Genomic DNA, 23,159 nt, shown 5'->3' with positions numbered 1-23,159 from the left:
GAGTTCTCAGCCTGCTCCTAAGCCTCAGACAACACCGGTTGAGACCAAGGTACCTTCTGTTACAGAGGAGCCAGCCCCATTACGCATGTTTTCATCATCTCGAGCCTATGATCATTTTGAGAGACTTGAGAGTGCGGTGGGGTTGCTACGGGCAGAGATCGTTGAGGTCCGGGCTACACAGGCCGCGTAGTATACAGAGTTTATGGCACGTTTTGATACATTACAACAGATTCTTGAGCTAGACGTTGTCCCATCATTTGTTCTAAGACCTCGGAGCCCTACGGCCCCTCCGGCCTCACCATCACCAAATCTACCGGCACCTTTTGATTATCAAGCAGCAGAGCTAGAGCATGACACTGACGCTTAATGCATTGTTCTTTATTACTTTCTTGTTATCTTATTTTGTATTGTTGTTAGACTTGCACTACTAAGAAAGGATTTTCCTTCTGAGCATATCTTTTATTTCGTTTTGTTGTCTCCAGTTGTCTTCATTGCTTTATCTTTTATATACTCGAGTTGTTTTTATTTTTATTAAGCTTCACTGAACCCCTCGTGTATGCGTGCAGATGGTCTTGTTAGTATGGGAATTGCTCAAGGTGTTTTGGCACTTGGACGTATGTGCTTCAGAACCTGTTGGAACATCACTCCCAAGGATTTAACTCCATCAAATGCAACACTAGGAGTCAGGGGAGTATTGTTTTGATTGCTTCTTCCGTATATATTCTTGATTGATATACATTATTAGTGAGCTTGCATATGTACATTGGGAATAATGTACAACTTATGTGTGGGGGGGGAGTTCACGTTGCATACGTCTTTTATATAAGTTTTGATTGACATACATGCTCACATAGGCAAGTGTGGTTCACCTTAGTTTCAATGATTGTATTCTTGAGTTTAGGAGAATTTTTAACATTGAATGTTCTCATGCTCTAGTTTTTAGTTGAATTTCTAGGAATTGTTGCCCGAATGACACTTGTTGGACTACTCGCTCTTTAAACTGTTGGAAAAAAATGGAAAAGAGAAAAATATTTGTTGTTTGTGCATTAGGGGTGGAAAGAGCTACCACCTGTGTTGTATGTAGCTACTCTCATAAGTTTGATACTAGTTATGCCCTAATGAAACAAAGAGCTATCTCATGGGATGACTGAAAGATGCTACCTCGGTAGAAAGGGCTACCACCTCGAAAGTGTGAAAGCCACCTTAGCGGCCACTTGGGAAAGGGCTACCTTAGAGGATGTGTGAAGCTACTACCATCTTTTTATTTTGTTATGTTTTGTAGATAAATAAGTCCCTTATACGTAGGACTTTGAGGAGTATACTTTGGGTTAAATTGAGTGAGTTTCCACACACTTACACGGTTTTGGGTTTGTTGTCCTTTTTTATTCGAGTTTTTGGCTAAAGCATTGATTTTTTCATATTAAGTGTTGAAATTTCCCTTACTTGTAGAATGATCTCCTTGCATGTTTTACTGAACATAAGGCTGAGAACTTTCAATATTTCCTTCTTATATGTTTTAATGTATAATTCTTTGCTTGAGGACAAGCAAAAGCTTAAGTGTGGGGGAGTTTGATAAGTGATTGTGTGATAAGAATGCGAATTGTTCTTTTCTTATGATGGGCATTACTTTTATTAGGTTTTAGCGCTACTACTTGTGCATTTGTGTTAATTTTATGCATGTAGATTTATGAAGCTAAGTATTGAGAAAAGAAGCCAAAAGTAGATCGTGAGCACACTAATTGGTGGAATCTTGGAAGAAATAAATGCAAAGGCACAAGAAGGGTCTTATGATGCGTGAATGTGTGCCAACCTCCATGTACTCAAGCTATTACAACGAGTTGGAGGGGCACGAAGGCAGTCATATTCGCGTATCCTGACGTGTGCAATGATAGCAAGATCTTCACCAATGAAACCTTTGATTGAAGAAGAGTTGCGATCTACGGCATAAATGTGTGCCCATTTATGTTGCCTCGATGAAAAGTGTGGAATTGGGAGTATTTTGGCAAAGTACTGTAGCAAGGTATTGCAGCATATCACTGTATCAAATTAATGTAGCAGTTCCTGTTCACAGCTTGCCAGAAAACAAATTTCCATAGAATCCACAAGGGCGTATGGAAATTCCCCACACCCGTGTGGAAATTCCACATGCCCGTGGGAAGAATCCACATGGGCGTGTGGATTCTCAATTCCAGCCGGATTTAAGCCACGATTCAACCCGATCTTAGGGATTTTTTTCCCCTCTTCTCTTCCACTTTTCTCCATCATTTGGGAAGCCGTTGGCTAGGGTTTAGAGAGGCTTTTGGCAAGTATTTAGAGTGATTTGAGGTATTCAACTCCGCGATTGGCTTGGAAGAAGGTTATTGGGAGAGCTTTCATCGGCATAGATCTGGTGAGGTATGCCCTAGGCCGGACAAGGGGACTTTTGGAGAAAACTTGGCCACTCCACAAGACCATAAACATGACTACCGAGGAGGTTTTCTTATGGAACACTTGTTTTTACTTTCGATTTCATTGTTGATTGTATTGTGCTCCATGGAGAGCTAAACCCTCTAGTGGGTACTTGGATTTTGTAAACCCTAGGATGTTATTGTTTCATTGATCTTTTATTATACTTTCCTTAATTGATGTTTCAATTGAGTTCCAATCTTGAGTGCTTGTCAAATGATTTCTTCCCTAGAGTGACACTGGGGTTGAGAATCCATCTTGGTAACCATTGTAGATGAGTGACACACTACGAGGGTTAGACATTGCTAAACTGGAGAGGATTGAGAGGATGAGTCGAGAGGTAGCGGAGCGTCCCCTTTCCCCTCCGGTGTGATTTATCCTACCTTCATTTCCTAGAGTTCTTGGCGGTCACAATAGAGTGAAGTTCTAGAGGATGAACTCCGCTGGGGCTTAGTTGCACGAGCAACAGAGTGAAGCATTGAAGAGACTCTAATATCTGGGGCTTAGATGTGACTAGGTGCCTTTCGCCTGGACCAAAGGGTTAGGTCTACACATAGGAAGAGGGTTTATCACTTGGATTCCCTAGAACTCCATGCAACTTTACACACTGTGAGGTGTTAAAACTGAGAGATTTCTCCGCCGGGATATAGTATAGAGTTAGTCACGGTTGACCTTAGATTTTTGACCGTGCGCTTAAGGATTTCCATGACTCATTGGGCATTGATTAGGAAGTATAATAGTTTCTCTTGCACTTTAAACATTAATCCTAGGGGGAGCATTACCCGAGTACCCCACTACTATCGATTGTTTTACCTCTCACTTACTTTTGCCTTTCATTCATGTTTCTTTTTATCTTTGTTTTCATTACATTTCATCAACATTATCATTATTCAATTTCACGTGGTTAAGTAGTAATTTAAGTATTTTTACTCCCTACTCCCTGTAGATACAATACCCCACTCACCTGGGATTTATTATTTGATAAACCTGTGCACTTGCGGGTCACACGCAATGGGCTTTGTCAGTTCTTTCCTTAGTTTACTTCTACAAATTATTGAATAATACAATTGGAGAATCATTAAGCATGATTGGATAGAGTTAGATGGTCGTATGACAGTTATCTTGATTATTACTTATGATAACCATTGTGTATGACAATCATATTCCAGTATTGGACCAAGGGAATTCAAGGGCCTGCTGGTCCCAATCTCTTGGCAACCAGGTCTAAATCACTAGGAACTTGCGGGATAATTTCCGCACGCCCGTGCAAAACTCTGCAGGTTGCCCCCTCCATCCCGAGAAAACACAGGGGCGTGCGGCCGCCCCTGTGAGTTTTGGCATGTGAATGCCCACGCCCGTGTGGATATTCCGCACGGGCGTCCGGGCAACTTGATATTTTTCTCGGATAAACAAGGAAGCCACAGGGGCATGCGTCTTCCCCTGTGGGTCTGGCGCACGGGCATGGGTATTTTCCGCACGCCCGTGTGAGATCAGTCTAAGTCTGTGAAGTGAGGAATACGGGCGTGGGGAATTTCCACACGCCCGTGTGGATGCACAGAACGTCAAAAGTCGCGAGTTCTGTTTAAAAAGGAGATGATTGCTATCCTTCTTCACGACTCCGTTTCCCTCGAAAGCACTCTCACAACATTCTCCGAGTCGATTGCGCAGTTTGGTGGGATTTTAGCAAGTTTTCCGGCCGACTCTCTATTTTATCATTTCTCTTCATCGGTAACTTCATTTTCTTCATCTTCTTCGTCAATTCATGATTTCAATTGATTAATCTAGTCGACAATGCTTCGTTTCTTCAATTGGAACAATGATTTACGTTTAGAACGAAGTTAGAGATATTATTGATGTGTATTTTTAGATTGTTGATACCTGGCCGTGCGTTTCTCACGCCCCGTGAATCCACACGGGCGTGCGGAAATTCCACACGACCGTGTGGATTTCTACAGTATTGTTTTATCAACTTGTTTGACTAATTTGGTTTAAATTTGGCAGATCATGGCACCTAGGACAAAGAAGCAAACTGATAAGAGGCCACGTGAGTCATCCTCTGAGCCCGAGGGCATGCGATTTTCTATTCCCGAACATCAGGCCCGTTATGAGCACTTATCGAGACTCCGCTTCGGACAGACTCGATTCCTGGATACGACTATATTATGAGATCTTCAGCAGGGAGATGAGTTCGCTGAGGAGATTAAGGACCTTGTTTCAGAGGGGGGTTGGCAGCAGTTGTTGACAATTAGAGAGCCAGCTATCCGAGATTTTGCACTGGAGGTGCTATCCTCATTTTAGTTTGATAGAACGTATGCGAGCTTCAACAATTTGGGCACCATTCAGTTCAGAGTGTTTGGACACCACCATAGTTTGAGCATTACGCAGTTCTCCATACTACTTGGCTTATACGAGGAGGCATTCACAGATTCTGAGGAGTACGCACAGTTACCTACTGATTATCCTGGAACCTTGACCCCGCAGAGAGCTTACAGAGTGCTATGCGGTCAGGGTCAGTACGAGCCTGGGGTTTCCAACGACACATGCCTTTCCCGGCCAGCCTACAGATACTTGCATGCAATCATGAGTAGGTCGGTGAATGGCCGTGGCGATAGTACTGGTGTCTTGAGCCACCAGGAGTTGTTGTACTTGTACTCGATGGTAGAGCGCGTACCGATACACTTGGGGCACATCTTGGCTGATTACATCAGGCATCAGGGACAGTACACTAGACTGGGAGCGATCTTCTCAGGTCCTTACATTACGAGATTAGTGCTGGGCATGGGTCTCTTGGATTCGATTCGCGGGGCCGAGCCGAGGTTGCTGAGATTAGGGCTACGCAGGCCACTCAGTACACAGAGTTCATGGCGCGTTTCGACATATTACAGCAGATCCTAGAACGAGACGTTGCCTCATCATTCGTCCTGCAGCCGAGGACTATTCAGGTACCGCCAGTACCTCCAGCACCTCCATCCTCGACCCCAGCACCAGAGGACCCACTATATGCTTCCACTTCAGCAGCAGCAACAGAGGAGACTGAGAGCGACTTCGACACTTGAGCTTCCTTTTTACTTTCATGCATTTTACTTTATCTTATTTTCTTGTTTTTAGACTTGTCCACTCATAAAGGATTTTTCCTTCTGAGTTTATGTTATTTTGCATTATCGAGTTGTATTCATTGCTTCATCTGTTATACACTCGAGTTATTTTTGTTTTTCTTGAGCTTCACTGAATCCCCTCGTGTGTGCGTGCAGATGGTCTTGTCATCTTGGGAATTGAGACTTAGTCATGGGTACGGCCAAGGTGCTTTGGCACTTGGCCGTGCGAGCTTCACAACCCGTTGGAACACTACTCCCAATGAATTAGCTTCATCAAACGCAACACTAGGAGTCAGGGGAGTATTGTTTTGATTGCTTCTCCAACATCTATTTTTGAATGATATATTTTGAGTGAGCTTTGCATGTGTACATTGAGGACAATGTACAACTTAAGTGTGGGGGAGTTTCATAATGCGCACATCTTTTCTATTGTTCATGATTGATATAAGCTCACATAGCCAATGGCGGTTCACCGTAGTTGCAATGATTGTATTCTTAAGTCTAGGAGAATTGTTAACATTGAATGTTTTCATACTCTAGTTCTTGCTTGAATTTTTAGGAATTTTTGCCCGATTTACACTTAGTGCACTACTCACTCTTTGAACTCTATTGGAAACTCATGGTCGATGTTAAAGGGACTAGTTAGGTTTATTTTCTTGTGCTAAACTCAAAATATATATATATATATATATATTTTGAAAACGAAAAGAAGGAACAAAATAGTTTTATTGTTTATTTGTGTTTGTTGGGTGGAAAGAGCTACCACCTATGAAGTATGAAGCTACTCTCACAAGTCGGATACTAGTTATGCCCTAATGAGAGAAAGAGCTATCTCATAGGATGAGTGAAAGCTACCACTCGGGTAGAAAGAGCTACCACCTCGAAAGTGTGAAAGCCACCTTAGCGGCCGCTTTGGAAAGGGCTACCTTAGAGGATGTGTGAAGCTACTACCATCTTTTAAATTTTTGTCACTTTTGTAGATAAATAAGTCCCTTGTACTTAGAACTTTGAGGAGTATATCTTGGGTTGTTTTGAGTGAGTTCACACACATACACGAAATTCGGGTTTGTTGTCCTTTTTTATTCAAGTTTTTAGCTAGAGCATTGATTTTTTGTATTTAGTGTTGAAATTTTCCTTACTTGTAGAATACTTTCTTTGTATACCTTGGTGAACCTAAGGCCAAGCACTTTCAATATTTTCTTCATCAATGCACAGAATGTTTTAATGTTTGCTTGAGGACAAGCAAAAGCTTAAGTGTGGGGGAGTTTGATAAGTGCTTGTGCGATATGAATGCGAAGCGTTCATTCCTTATGTTGAGCATTACTTTTCTCAGGTTTTTACATTAATATGTGTGCTTTTATGTTGCTTTTATGCAGGTAGGGTTGTGAGGCCGAGTATGAAGAAAATATGTAAATGTGGATCATAATGCACCTATTTTGGAGGAGATCTTGCAAAGGTTCAAACGCGAAGACATAGGTCAGGTGTGAGATGTTAGAGTGTGTGCCAACCTCCTTGTATTCGAGTGAGCACATTCATTTGGAGGGGCACAAAGGCAGTCACACTCGAACATTCTGATTTATGCATATAAGAACAAGAGATCCACCAACGTGCACATCATTGAAGAGGCAAGTGATTCACGATGTAAACGTGTGCCCGTTTGCGTTACCCCAATGAAAGTATGGAATTCGGGAGTATTCCCAGTATAGTACTGTAGCAGGTTACTGTAGCAAAACACTGTACTTGTGGAAATTAGAGAAACAGAGAAACGGAGAATCCACACTTGCGTGTGGAAATTATCCACGCTCGTGTGGAAATTCCACAGGCGCGTGTGACATCATACACGCCCGTGCAGTCGCCCGATTCCAGCCCTATTTAAAGCTGATTTCAGCCCCGATTTTGGTATTCTTTTCTCCATCTTTTCCCCAACTTGTGAGAGGACTTCGGCTAGGGTTTCGAGGGGTATTAGCCAAAGTTTTGGAGAAGTTCTACGGCTCCGATATTATGATTCCATTAGGAAGAAGGTTGGTAGGGGAGCTTCGATCGAGGCGTATCCTATACCGGACGAAAGAATCTTTGGACGACGAGTAGAGGACTCTCCACAAGACCATCAACACGACCATCGAGGGGGTTTCTTTATGGATTCATTGCTTTTACATTCGATTTCTTTGATTGTATTTAGCTCCATGGAGAGCTAAACCCCTAGTGGGTACTTGGATGATTGTGAACCCTAGGATGTATTCGTTTCATTGAACTTCTTTATTATGCTTTTAATAAATTGATGTTTATTGTGAGTTCCAACCTTGAATGCTTGATTGTATGAACATTTAACCTAGAGTGACACTAGGGTTGAGAGTTCTTGTTAGTAACCTTGTGAGTGAGTGACACACCATGAGCGTTAGACAAAGCTAGGTTGGAGAGGGTTGAGAGGGTGAGTCGAGAGGTACAGGAGCGTCCCCTTTCCCCTCCGGCGTGATAGATTCTATCTCCGTTCCTTGAGTTCTTTGCGGCCATAATAAAGTGAGTGGTCTAAGGGATGAACCTCCACTGGGGCCTAGTTGCGCGTGCAATGGAGTGAAGCGTTGAGAGGATCTTAGTATCTAGGCCTTAATTATGGCTAGGGACTTTCCGTCTGGACCAAAGGGTTAGGTCTATATTTAGGAAGAGATTTATCACTTGGAATCTCTAGAGTTCATTGCAACTCTATGCGAGTGCGAGGTGTTGAGATTGTTCGATTTCTCCTCCGGGACATGTATAGAGTTAGGCATAATTGACCTTAGATTTGGGACTATGTATGTAAGGATTTCCACGACTCACCATTGCATTGATTAGGAAGCATAATAGAGAGTTCTTGCACTTGAAGCGATTATCCTAGGTGAAGCATTATCCGAGTACCCCATCTTTATCGATTGCCTTACCCTCTTCTTACTTTTGCTATTTCACTTGTTGATTTTATTGTTGAGAATTGAATCAATTTCACACCTATAACAATTGATCTTCCACATACCTAAGAATCAAATTAAGTATTTTCATTCCCTACTCCCTGTGGATTCGACCCCGCTCACCCGGGATTATTACTTCGACAAGCCCCTGCACTTGCGGGATATAAGCAAGGGGAACTTGACTATATCCCGTGCCTGCTACAGTGATTTTCTACAGTGATTTACTACAGTAACCTGCTACAGTACTATGCCAAAAAATACTCCCGAATCCACTTTTCATCGAGGTAACATAAACGGGCACATGTTTATGCCGTGGATCGCTTTGCTTCTTCAATAACGGATAAGATGATGGAGATCTTGTTCTATGTGCATAAGTCGGAATGCTTGAGTGTGACTGCCCTTGTGCCCCTCCAAATGGTTGTGTAAACTCAAATACGGGGAGGTTTGCACACACTCTAGCATCTCGCACCCGACTTATATCTTCGCGTTTGAACTTTAGCAAGATTTCGTCCAAAAATCGGTGCATTGTGATCCACATTTGCTTCTTTCCTTCACAATTGGTTTCACAACCCTACATGCACGAAAGTAACATAAAAACACACATATTAGTGTAAAACCCCGAGGAAAGTAATGCTCAACATAAGGAAATAATGCTTCGCATTCATATCGCACAAGCACTTATCAGGAATTCAAGGGCCTGCTGGTCCCAATCTCTTGGCAACCAGGTCTAAATCACTAGGAACTTAAGACGAAATCTCTTCCTACCCCTAGCCTCCTATGTTTGCCTTAAGTACAGGAATTCCTCTAGAAAGGACAAATCAAACCCTAAGCCTAAGGGCAACTGATCCCTAATCCAAAAACCTAGCTATTCCTAATCTCTTAGTGCATGCATAAATCTAACATGGCATGTGGCTTCTAATGTAGTGGCATATATTCCTTATCCACATTAATAAGAATATCATTCAAGAAACATGCAATGACTCGCAGAAACTAGAAAGATTTATTAGATTTAATAATCAAAATTCATAATCAATAATCAAGGAACTTAGACGTACAATTTCGTATGAATTGGGTTCTTATAGATCACAAATAGAGATATAAATAAAGATAAAACCATAAGACCAAAGAATAGTGTTCAAGAATTCCTAAACTAACTCCCTCCAATAGGTCTACAAAGGTTGAGGTTGAAAAGATCACAATATTGACTAAACGGCACCGAATCTTTTTGCGCGACCTCCTTAAATGATAATAGTTGAATCTTTCTTGGAAAACTTACCTAAATCAGCTGAAATATGAATAAAGTTATCTCTCACAACTCAAATGTGTAGAACTCAGCCGCTCTACCTTATTCGGCGAAAGAATCTCCCCGAAATAAGAAAAACCTAGGGTATATATAAGATCTAGTCTGCCATGGCCTCATCAAGGGCATTGTGATTTATTATGTGGGCTCCAAATCACATCCCTGCATGGCTCTCTTGGTATTATGTGGGTAGACCATGGCTGTCATGGGTTCACGATGGCCATGGTGAGGCCGTTGTGGCTTCGGTGTTGCTCCTGTTAATTCCACACTACCACAGCTTGATAATGACAGTGTTGAGTGTAGACATATGCCGTTGTGAGATATCACCAAGGCTGTTGTGAGCCGTGGTGAAGCTCTAGGTAAGAAACTTAGTCCAATTTGCTTCAAAATATTTCTGAATTCACTTATTTTTCCCTAAAATAGAAATAAAGACCATGGTGAAAAAAAAAAAAGAAAATTTAGTACTAAATGCTTGCTAAACATGTTGAATTTCAAGTTTAATGCAGTGTAAATGATATAGAAAATATGAACTTTCTTGTAGTTATCAAATATCCTCACACTTAAGCTTTTGCTTGTCCTCAAGAAAATAGACAAAATAAAACTAAAAGACATATATGAGTGCTTGACCTCAGGCAACAAGAGATGGAGTTTTAGTAGTACACGAAAACAGTCAAATGCAAGGTAGCATGGACATGCTTCCACGAAGAGGAGTCTACTCTATGGCATAATACTTTCCTAAGTGATGGTCTCCTAGTCACTAACTTAAAGTCTAGATTGTGTTGCAAGAACTCTTCAGGGTTTTATTTAGCCTTGCTATAAAATTTTTATAACATTTGATTTATATTCTTTTTTTTGCAGTCACAAGCTTTCACACTTCCCAGGAGGCAGCCCTCTCTACCAATAGGGCATACTTTTTGTTACCGAATTGTTTTGAGTGACTACACACTAGATGTAGAATTTAAAAGGTCATGTGCCTCATCAAATTTCATTTCGCATATCTTCATTTCATATCTATTCACACCAAAGGGTTGTGCCTCCTCCCTCTCCCGACCTTTGTCCCTTCTATTTAAAGGTTTGTGGGCTATTTCCAAGCTATTATTCAAAGTTTAGATTTCTACTTCTTCGGTAAGCCTTCAATGTTCTTCTACCTTGCCGTTATTTTGTTTGTTTGCTTTTTTGGAGTTATTTGGCATGACTTTGCATGGTTTATATATTCTTCATGATTTTATTTAAGTTCTAAGTGTTTTTGAGAGTTTTGTAGAGAGTTTGGGGTGAGTCCATGGCGTTCTCACCCTGCTCGATAATCCACACAGGCGTGGGTCATAACCACAAGGCCGTATGGATTTTTGTAGATTTGTTTTTAATTCAAACTTGATTGTTTTCTTTCGTATTTTGCAGAAATGGCTCCCCCAACCAAGAGTAGGTGGAGTTTGCAGTACCTGAGTATCAAGTAAGATTTGAGTGTCTCTCAAAGCTCAAATTCAGATAGTCGCTATCAGGGATCCGGCCATTTGTACTATTACTTTGGAGGTTCGTGAGCTCCTTTCTGTAGGTGCTTGGTAGAGACTCCTCTCTATCAGGGATCCGGCTATTCGTACTATTACTTTGGAGGTTCTTGTGTTGTTTGAGTTAGATCGATCCTATACCAGTCTTAGTCAGGAAGATATGATTTGTTTCCGCGCCTTTGGCCAGTATTACAGTATGAGTCTTACGTAATTCTCAATGAGGCTTGGGTTGTGTGATGATGACTTCATTCACACTGATGAGTACACTCAGCTATTGACTAATTATCCTGCTAGAGTGACTCCTTAGCATGTATACCATATGCTCTATGGTGATAGTCAATATGAGCCAGGGGTTTCCAAGGCTACTTGCCTTATTCGTCCGTCACACTGATATATCCACGCCGTTCTTAGTAGATTAGTAAACGGCCGTGGAGATAGCACTGGAGTTTTGAGCCGATTAAAGCTACTCTACTTATACTCTATGGTACAGAGTGAGCCCCTACACTTAGGGCATATTGTGGCGGAGTATTTGCGATATCAAGGTCAGTATACTCAGGTTGAAGTGCTATTTTCTGTGCCGTATATCACTAGACTTATTTGTTGTATGGGTTTGATGGAGATGATTCGAGTGGTAGAGAAGACTACTATTCCCTCTCTTCTTGGACTTGACACTATGTGAATGATGGGCATGGTGAGGAGGGCTACACCTGGCAAGTATGTTCTGATTGTTCCCTACCAGCATTACTGCCACAGTAGTACTCTATGGAGACGTATGTGCCAATAACAGCTTCTGAGTCTCCTCCTCCACATGTATCTTCATCGCCTCGAGCCCATGATCATTTTGTAGCTCAAGAATGCTGACACTTTTATAGTAGATCTTAGAGCGAGGCTCTGCATCACCTTCAGATCTTCTGTTCTACCAGCACCATCAACAGTAACAGATGATATCGACGCTTGAGGCGTCTCGTTATTTTTTATTTTTCACTGTACTTTTGCACTTTTTATTGTTATATTTGGACTTGTATTTCTCAGAAAGGCTGTTCCTTCTGAGTTTATTTTACTGCTTTAGTTGTTTTATTGTTTTATTGAGTTATATTTCATTACTTTACCTTTATGAACTCGTTCTTGTTGTGTTAGTGTTGAATTTCACTGAATCCCCTTGTATATACGTGCAGATGATCTTTTAGGTCTTATAAATGAGGAATTGTCATGTACACGGTCATATGGCATTTTTACATGGCCGTGTGATTTCCACAACCTGTTTGACTAACTCCCAATGACTCCAACTTCACCAAATTTTACACTATGAGTTCAAGGAAGTATTGTTTTAATTGCCCACCTTCACACATGTTGTTTTTATTGTTTTTATTTATATTATGCTTGTATACGTACAATGAGGGCAACTGACAATGGCCCTTACATGTGACCCACAAGTGCACGGGTTTGTCGAAGTAATAAATCCCACAGAAATAGTGAATAGAAACACAACGATTGCAATTTAACTAGGATGAGAATTAAACAATGATGGTGTGAATAAGATTTATATGAGAAGACTAAAAGAAATAAGAAAGAGAGGCACGATAAAATGAGAGGAAAGGCAATCAATAGAAGTGGGGTACTCGGACAATGCTCCCCCTAGGACTAATGTTTCAAGTGCAAGACCAACTATTATGTCTCCTAATTGATGCTTAATGAGTCGTGGAAATCCTTAAACACACGGTCTCAAACCTAAGGCCAACCGTGACTAACTCTACACTATGTCCCGCCAGAGAAATTGATCAATCTTAACACCTCACACTTTGTAGAGTTGCAAGACACTCTAGAGATTCCAACTGATAAACCCTATTCCAATGTATAGATCTAACCCTTTGGTCAAGGCGAAAGAACCCTAGTCGCAATTAAGCCCTAGGTGCTAAAGTCACTTCAACGCTTCACTTCGTTACCTGTACAACTAAGCCCCAGCGGAGGTAATCCCTTAGCCCATTCACTCTACTATGACCGCAAAGAACTCTTGCAACGTGGAGTTAGGATAAATCACATCGGAGGGGAAAGCGGATGCTCCGCTACCTCTCAGCTCACCCTCTCGACCCTCTCCAACCTTGCTTTGTCTAAACTTCATGGTGTGTCACTCATCCACAAATGTTACCAAGATGGTTTTTCAACCCTAGTGTCATTCTAAGGGAGAAATCATTCAACAAGCATTCAAGATTAGAACTCAATTAGAAACATCAATTAAGGAAAGTATAATAAAAAGTCAATGAAACAAAAACATCGTAGGGTTTACAAATTCCAATTACCTACTAGGAGCTTTAGCTCTCCATGGAGCAAGATACAATCAATAATGAAATCAAAAGTAAAAACATGTAATCCATAGAAAAACTCCCTCGGTATACGTGTAGATGGTCTTGTGGAGTGGCCTCATCCTCTCCAAAGGTCCCCTTGTCCGGCCTAGGGCACAACTCACCGGATTGGTGCCGACGAAAGCTCCCCCAATAACCTTCTTGTAAACAAAGTGCGGTGTCGAATCCGAAGAACCACTCCAACGGTGTGCCAAAAGCCTCTCAAAACCCTAGCGAACGGCCTCGCAAAAGATGGAGAAAAGTTGGAGAGAATGGGAAAAGAAGATTCTCAAAATCAAGCTGAATCGCAGCTTAAATAGGGCTGGAATCGGGCATCCACACGCCCCTGTGGATCTGCCACACTGCCCTATGGAATTTCCACACGGGCGTTGGAAATTTTAACACACCCGTGTGGATTCTCTAGAAATATGATTTTCAGCCGGCTGTGAACAGTAACTGCTGCAGTGTCTTGCTGCAGTTCCCACTACAGTACTCCACCGAAACACTCCCAATTTCACACTTTTCATCAAGGCAACATAAACGGTCACACGTTTATGTCATAAATAGCAACTCTTCTTCAATAAAAAGCCTCATTGGTGAAGATCTTGCTATCAATGCACAAGTCTAGATACACAAATGTGACTACCTTTGTAACCCTGCAACTCATTGTAATGGCCTAAATACATGGAGGTTAGCACACATTCCCGTATCTTAGAGCCCCACTTGTGTCTTCGTGTTTGTTCCTTCCAAGATTCCATCAAAATAGTGCGTTCATGATCTGCTTTTGGCTTCTTTTCTTAATACTTAACTTCACAACCCTACATGCGCAAAAGAACACAAACACACATGTATTAGTGCTTAAACCTAATAAAAGTAATGCTCATCGTAAAAAAAGAATACTTCGTATTACTAATACACAAGTACTTATCAAACTCTCCCACACTTAAGCTTTTGCTTGTCCTCAAGCAAAAATAAAACATTGAAGCATAGAAAAAGGAAAGATTGAAAGTGCTCGGCCTTAGGTTCACCAAAGCCTGCAAGGAAAGCATTCTATGAGTAAGGGGAATTTCAACACTAAATACAAAAATCAATACTCTAGCTAAAAACTTGAATAAAAAAGGACCACAAGCGGAAATCATTTAAGTGTGTGTACACTCACTCAATTCAACCCAAGCTATACTCCTCAAAGTTCTAAGTATAAATGACTTATTTATCTACATAACATAAAAAAGCAAAGAGATGGTAGTAGCTTCACACATCCTCTAAGGTAGCTTTTTCCGAAGATGCCGCTAAGGTGACTTTCACACTTTCGATGTGGTAGCTCTTTCTACCGGGGTGGTGGCTTTCACTAATCCCATGATATAGCTCTTTCTTTCATTAGGGCATAATTAGTATCCGACTTATGAGAGTAGCTTCATGCTTCATAGGCAGTAGCTCTTTCCACCCCAAATGCACTGCTAAACCATATATTTTCTTTCTATTTCTCTTTTGCCAATTTTTTTTTTGCAAAATAGAACAAGAAATAAAACTAATTAGTCCCTTAAACATCAAACTTGAGTTTCCAAAAGAGTTTCATGAGCGGGTGGTACAACAAGTATCAATCTGGCAAAAATTCCAAGAAATTCAAGAACAAAGTAGAGCATGAAAACATTCAATGTTAAAACTTCTCCTAAACTCAAGAATACACTCATTGCAACTAAGGTGAACCACCATTGGCTAGGTGAGCATGTATGTCAATCAAAATTTATGTAAAGGACATGTGCAATGTGCACTCCTGCCCACACTTACGATGTACATTGCCCTCATTGTACACATGCAAGCTCCATAGAAAGTATAGAAATTTAGAAAATTATGTGGGAGTGGGCAATCGAAACAATACTCCACTGACTCATAGTGTTGCGTTTGATGGAGCTAAATCCTTAAGAGTAGAGTTCCAACAGGTTGTGAAGCACACACGACCCACATTGGCTGTGTCCATGACTAGTTCTCAATTCCCATACTGACAAGACCATCTGCACGGATACACAAAGAGGTTCAGTTAAGCTCAATAAAAACAAAAACAATTCGAGTATATAAGAGATAAGGCAATGAAATACAGCTCGAGACAAAAATAAAAGATAAACTCAGAAGAAAGATCCTTTCTGAGTATACAAGTCCAAAATAAAGTGCAAAAATAAAATACGAAAAATAAGAACAAAGAAGGCAAAGATGCCTCAAGTGTCAGTGTCAATTGCTGGTGCATTTGTTGCCGCTGCTAGTGAGGATGATGCTGGTGCTACAAAATAAATGAAGATTAGGCAAAGAAGAGAGAAAGAGAAGCTTACCGACGAAATAAGAATGAAAGAATAGAAAATGGCCGGAAAACTCAAGTAACAATCCTCTAAAACGATGGTGAGAGGTCGGGATAGTGCAAGGATGCGTTCTTAGAATGTTTGGGAGTGAAAAGATGGAAAAGGCAAAATAAATTTATAAAGAGAAAACACAACCTTTTGAGTTCTATACATCCACACGGGCGTGTGGAAATTACCCACTCTCGTGTGACTCCCCAGGAGAGACTCACAGGGGCAGACGCACACCCCGGTGGTTTCTCGGGATGATACCCTATGCTTCTGAACGCATCCACACGGGCGTATGAAAATTCCCCATGGCCGTGTGCCTGACCCACAGGGGCAGACGCACACCCCTGTATATTCTCTGTCCAACCCGAGAAATTTTTCTAAGTGTTTCACAGGGGCACCCACACGCCACTGTGTTTTCTCGGGATGGAGGAGAGCTCTTTTGCAGAGATCCACACGGATGTGTGGAAATTATCCACGCCGGTGTGGTTATCACAGGGTCATCCATACGGGCGAGTCCACACCCCTGTGTCTTGTCGAGAAAAATCTCACTCTCTGCAGGAAGACGCATGCTCATGCGGATATTACCCACGGGCGTGTGACCGTCACAAGGTCGTTTACAAGGGCGAGTCCACGCCCTTGTGTCCTCTCAGGAAGAGCTCACAGTAGAGACCCACGAGCGTGTTGAAATTCCAAATGGCCGTGTGTTTTCTCTAGATGACTTAGAAAAACTGCAGGCTCTATAGAAAATTCTTGAACATCTCAATACACTCAAAGCCTACCCTATCATGCAAAATATGCCAGGGAAAACACAACGAACTCGCTCAAATGACCAACAACTTCGCCATATACATTTAAGCACACAATAACACCGAATGATCCACAAGAAAAGCACACATAAGCATCCAAAAGAATTAGACACTAACACTCAAAGCCTTATTCATGCAAATAATAACTAAAAACTAGAAAAACATTAAAAACTTGGGTTGCCTTTCAAGAAACACTTGTTTTACGTCACTTACTTAGCTTAACGTACTCTTCCTTACCTTATGAGGGCTTGAAAAGAGTGTGTTCCTCCCGACTAGACATTGCATAGCTACTTCTTTTAAAACAAAAATCTACTTGCCGGGGTGGAATATTTGTTGGAGAGTCCAACCATCTTATCTTTGACCTCCAAGGAAACCATTTTGGTTGGGAATTATCCAAGATTAGCATAGGTGGGTCATTGGATGGCTTCAATCTCCTACCCACATCTTCTTCCAAACCCAAAATCTCTTTCTTGCAATTTATGAGTTGATCAATCCCAAAGAGAGATGCTTGTTCCATTACCTTCGGGTTTGTTTCTTCTTCCATTTCAACTTGAAAGCAATATGTCTTCACTAAGCCTTCTTGCATCATTCCTTGCTCACAAACACACTGTCCATTGAAGCAATCCCCACTTTGAAAGAAAAGTTCTTCTTGCATCCTCCCACTCTCTAAAACATTATACCCATTCTGTCCTACTTCTTCATTGTCATTCACTACCACATCATTTCTATAAGGGACTTGAATTGCTTCCTCAAATACTTATTGTTCCTTAGAGAGTGTGTCAAGTATCCCTCCTAATTGATGCTCGAGGTTTTTAAAGGAGGCTTCATGACATCTAAATGTGGTCTCAATATTTTGGACACATACATCAGTTGCTTCAATAAAATTAGCTAATACTTTTTGCAACTTAACCGCATTCTCTCCAAGTAGTTCACCATTTTGACATTCACCTTGAGGTGCTTCCCAATGTTCTCCATCAGTATTCCATAATGGTTTTGGGCAGCCCACTTCAATTGGATGATATGGGCTGTAACATAGATTGCTCTGTTGTTGTGAAGTAACAATTCTATCAACTTTTTTACTCAGAGCTTCAACTTGAGAATATAAAGCAATGAGCGAATCAATCATCATTTAAGCTCCTTGCAAGAAAGAGTAAGACATGACAAAAGAAAACAAATGAGAATGATGGAAGAATAAGAAAGTGTTAAATAGAATAAATGATAAATAGCTAAAATAGCAAAGTACAAAGTGTCTCTAAACGCCTATTCCCCGGCAACCGCGCCAAAAACTTGACAACGCCCCTTAAGTGTGATCCACAAGTGCACGGGTTTATCGAAGTAATAAATCCCAGGTGAGTGGGTATCGTATCCACAAGGAATAGTGAACAGAAACACAACGATTACTATTTAACTAGGATGAGAATGTATCAATGATGGTGTGAATAAGATTTATATGAAAAGATTAAAAGAAATAAGAAAGAGAGGCACGATAAAATGATAGGAAAGGCAATCAATAGAAGTGGGGTAATCAGGCAATGTTCCCCCTACGATTAATGTTACAAGTGCAAGACCAACTATTATGTCTCCTAATTGATGCTTAATGAGTCATGGAAATCCTTAAACACACGGTCCCAAACTTAAGGTCAACCATGACTAACTTTACATTATGTCTTGGAGGAGAAATCAATCAATCTCAATACCTCAAACAGTGTAGAGTTGTAAGACACTCTAGGGATTCCAAGTGATAAACACTATTCCAATGTATAGATCTAACCCTTTGGTCCAGGCGAAAGACCGCTAGTCGCAATTAAGCCCTAGGTGCTAAAGTCACTTCAACGCTTCACTTCGTTACCTGTTCAACTAAGCCCCAGCGGAGGTAATCCCTTAGCCCATTCACTCTACTATGACCGCAAAGAACTCTTAGATCGTGGAGGTAGGATAAATCACATCGGAGTAGAAAGGAGACACTCCACTATCTCTCGACTCACCCTCTCGACCCTCTCCAACCTTGCTTTGTCTAACCCTCATGGTGTGTCACTCATCCACAAAAGTTACCAAGATGGTTTCTCAACCCTAGTGTCATTCTAAGCGAGAAATCATTCAACAAGTATTCAAGATTAGAACTCAATTAGAAAAATCAATTAAACAAAGCATAATAAAAGGTCAATGAAACAAAAACATCCTAGGGTTTACAAAATATAAGTACCCACTAGGAGCTTTAGCTCTCTATGGAACAAGATATAATCAATAATGAAATTGAAAGTAAAAACATCTAATCCATAGAAAAACCCATCAGTATTCGTGTCGATGTTCTTGTGGAGTGGCCTCGTCCTCTCCAAAGGTCCCCTCGTCCGGCTTAGGACACACCTCACCGGATCGGTGCCGACGAAAGCTCCCCAATAAGATTCTTTCAAGCGAAGTATGGCGTCGAATCCAGAGAACCACTCCAAAAATGTGCCAAAAGCCTCTCAAAACCCTAGCCGATGGCCTCTCAAAAGATGGAGAAAAGTTAGAGAGAAGGGGGAAAGAAGATTCTCAAAATCGAGCTGAATCGCGGCTTAAATAGTGCTGGAATCAGGCATTCACACGCCCCTATGGATCTGCCACACAAGCCTGTGGAATTTTCACACGGGCATTGGGAATTTCCATACGCCCGTGTGGATTCTCTGAAAGTCTGATTTTAGGCCGGCTGCAAACAGTAACTGCAATAGTGTCTTGCTACATTACCTACTACAGTACTCCGCTAAAACACTCCCAATTCCGCACTTTTCATCTGGGCAATATAAACGGGCACATGTTTATGCCGTAGATCGTAACTCTTTTTCAATCAAAAGCCTCATTGGTGAAGATCTTGCTATCAATGCACAAGTCAGGATACGCAAATGTGACTGCCTTCGTGCCACTACAACTTATTGTAATGGCTTGAATACATGGAGGTTGGCATACATTCCCGTATCTTAGAGCCCCACTTGTGTCTTCGCGTTTATTCCTTTCAAGATTCTATCAAATAGTGCGTTCACGATCTACTTTTGGCTTCTTTTCTTAATACTTAGCTTCATAACCCTACATGCGCAAAAGAACACAAATACACATGTATTAGCACTTAAACCTAATAAAAGTAATGCTCATCGTATGGAAAGAATACTTTATATTACTAATACACAAGCACTTATCAGCAACACCCCTTGCCTGTGACCCGTAAGTACACGGGTTTGTCAAAGTAAAAAATCCCAAGTAAGTTGGGTGTTGAATCCACAGAGAGTAGGGAATAAAAATACCTAAATTGCTACTTAACCAAGTGAAGATAAATAATTATTGTGTTGATAAGATATGATGTAAACATAAATAAAATGAACAAGAATGAGAGGCACAAGTAAGTGAGAGGTAAGGCAATCAATAGAAATGGGGTACTCGGACAATGCTCCTCCTAAGACTTATGTTTCAAGTGCAGGACCTACCATTATACTTCCTAATTAATGCTCAATGAGTCGTGGATATCCTAAAGCACATGGTCCCAAACCTAAGGTCAACCTTGACTAATCCTACATTGCATTCCGATAGAGAAATCGCACAGTCTCAACACCTCACATTGCATAAAGTTGCATGGAGTTCTAGGGATTCCAAGTGATAAACCCTATTTCTATGTGTAGATCTTACCCTTTGGTCCAGGCGAAAGACCCCTAATTACAATTAAGACCAAGATACTGAGGTCACTTCAATGCTTCACTCTACTGCTCGCTCAACTAAGCCCCTACGGAGTTCATCGTTTAGCACTTCACTCTATTATAACTGCAAAGAACTCTAGGAAATAGAGGTAGGATAAATCACATCGGAGGGGAAAGGGGACGCTCTGCTACCTCTCGACTCACCTTCTCAACCCTCTCCAATCTAACTTTGTCCAACCCTCATGGCATGTCACCCATCCACAAAGATTACAAATATTGACTCTCAACCTTTGTGTCACTATAAGGGAGAAATCATTCAACAAGCATTCAAGATTGGAACTCAAATAAAAGCATCAATTAAGGAAAGCATAATGGAAAGTCAATAAAATAATAACATTCTAGGGTTTACAAAATCCAAGTACTCACTAGGGGGTTTTGCTCTCCATGGAGCACAATACAATCAACAATGAAATTGAAAGTAAAGATAAGCAATTTATAGGAAAACACTCTCGGTATTCGTGTTGATGGTCTTGTGGAGTACCATCGTCTTCTCAAAAGGTTCCTTTGTCCGGCCTAGGGCACATCTCGTCGGATCGGTGCCGACGAAAGCTCCCCCAATAACCTTCTTACAAACGAAGCGTGGTGTCGAATCCGGAGAACCACTCTAAAGATGTGCCAAAAGCCTCTCAAAACCCTAGCCAACGGCCTAGCAAAAAATGGAGAAAAGTTGGAGAGAAGGGGAAAGAAGATCCCCAAAATCAGGCTGAATCGCGGCTTAAATAGGGCTGGAATCGGGCATCCACACACCCCTGTGGATTTTCCTCACGGGCCTGTGGAATTTCTGCACGCACGTGTGGATTCCTTGGAAATATGATTTTTGGCCGCCTGTAAACAGTAACTGCTACAGTGTCTTGCTGCATTTCCCACTACAGTACTCCTCCGAAACACTCCTAATTCCACATTTTTAATCGAGGCAACATAAACGGGCACACGTTTATGTCATAGATAGCAACTCTTCTTCAATCAAAAGCCTCATTGGTGAAGATCTTGCTATCAATGCACAAGTCTAGATACGCAATTGTGACTACCTTCATAACCCTGCAACTCATTGTAATGGCCTGAATACATGGAGGTTGGCACACATTCCCGTATCTTAGAGCCCCACTTGTGTCTTCGTGTTTGTTCCTTCCAAGATTCCATCAAAATAGTGCATTCATGATCTGCTTTTGGCTTCTTTTCTTAATACTTAACTTCACAATCCTACATACGCAAAAGAACACAAATACACATATATTAGCGCTTAAACCTGATAAAAGTAATGCTCATCGTAAGGAAAGAATATTTCACATTCTTAACACAAAAGCACTCATCATGTTCTAATTGCCCACCTTCACACATGTTGTTTTTATTGTTTTTATTTATATTATGCTTGCATCCATATAATGAGGGCAATGCACATCTTAAGTGTGGGGGGACAGTTCACATTACACATGTATTACACTCATGCATTTTATGTTCTTGCTCATGTGGCTAATTGTGGTTCACCTTAGTTGCAAGGGTTGTATTCTTTAACTCTAGGATAATTTTTGAAGGTTGAATGATGTCATACTCTAGTTTTACTTGAATTTGTCAGGAATTGTTGTCTAACTATCTCCTTATTGGACTACGTACTCGTTAAACCTGTAGAAACTCTAATTTATTATTTAAAGGATTGTAGTAACATTCTTTGAATTGAAAATATAAATATATATTATCGAAAAAAAGAAATTGTTTGATTGTGCATTTGGGGGTGGAAAGAGCTACCACCTATGAATTATGAAGCTACTCTCATAAGTCAGATACTAGTAATGCCCTAATGAGAGAAAGCGCTATCTAATAGGATGAGTGAAAGCTACTACCCCTGTGATAAGTGCTTGAGTAGACATATTTTTATATATGTTTTACATGCATTGAGCATCATTTTTACCATGGTTTATGTCTCATATTGTGTATTTGGTGTTCTTTTATGCATATAGGTTGTGAATGCCTTGAAGAGTAAAAAAGAAGCAAAGATGGGCTATAAAGACATAATGTTGGGAGTTCTTGTTCAATTCAAGGACCAAGACATGAGAGGAGTTCATAAACATGGAGATGTGTGCCAACTTCCAAGAAGATTCAAGTCAATGCACTAGTTGGAAGGGCACAAAGGCAGCTACATCTTCATGTTCCTTCTCTTTGTAAAGATTGCAAGACCTCTCAAAGATACGTCGATGAAGAAAAGTTTTATAGCCTACCACATGGACGTGTGCCAGGATATGTGGACTCAAGTGAAAAGTGTTTGGACTGCGTTTTGTGAAAAGTACTGTTCACGTGAAAATTCCTGCAGCCCACGCGGCCGCGTGGAAAATCCACACAGGCGCGTGAGGGCACATGACAGGCGCGATCTAAGGCCTATAAATAGCCGTTTTGCCCTATTCTTTCTCATCTTTTGTGCGGCTCTTGAGGGGTGAGATGGCTAGGGTTTGGAGAGGAGGTCTTTGTGGCTTTGGAGGTGCTTCATCACCAACTTTGATCGATTCCTCCTCCGTCATAGCATCAAGGAAACCACCGGTGAACCTAGCTTTGGAGTGGGTCCTTCAAGACGTCGAAGCTCTCCATCAAGGCCATCAGTTCATATATAAGGGGGTTTATTTCTATGGTTTTAATGTACTTTCATTCATTGATGGTGTGTTTTGTATGTTGCTCCATGG

The sequence above is a fragment of the Dioscorea cayenensis genome, chromosome 12 (assembly GCF_009730915.1).
Source record: "Dioscorea cayenensis subsp. rotundata cultivar TDr96_F1 chromosome 12, TDr96_F1_v2_PseudoChromosome.rev07_lg8_w22 25.fasta, whole genome shotgun sequence".
NCBI lineage: Eukaryota > Viridiplantae > Streptophyta > Magnoliopsida > Dioscoreales > Dioscoreaceae > Dioscorea > Dioscorea cayenensis.
Note: the sequence above shows the minus strand (reverse complement) of the source record.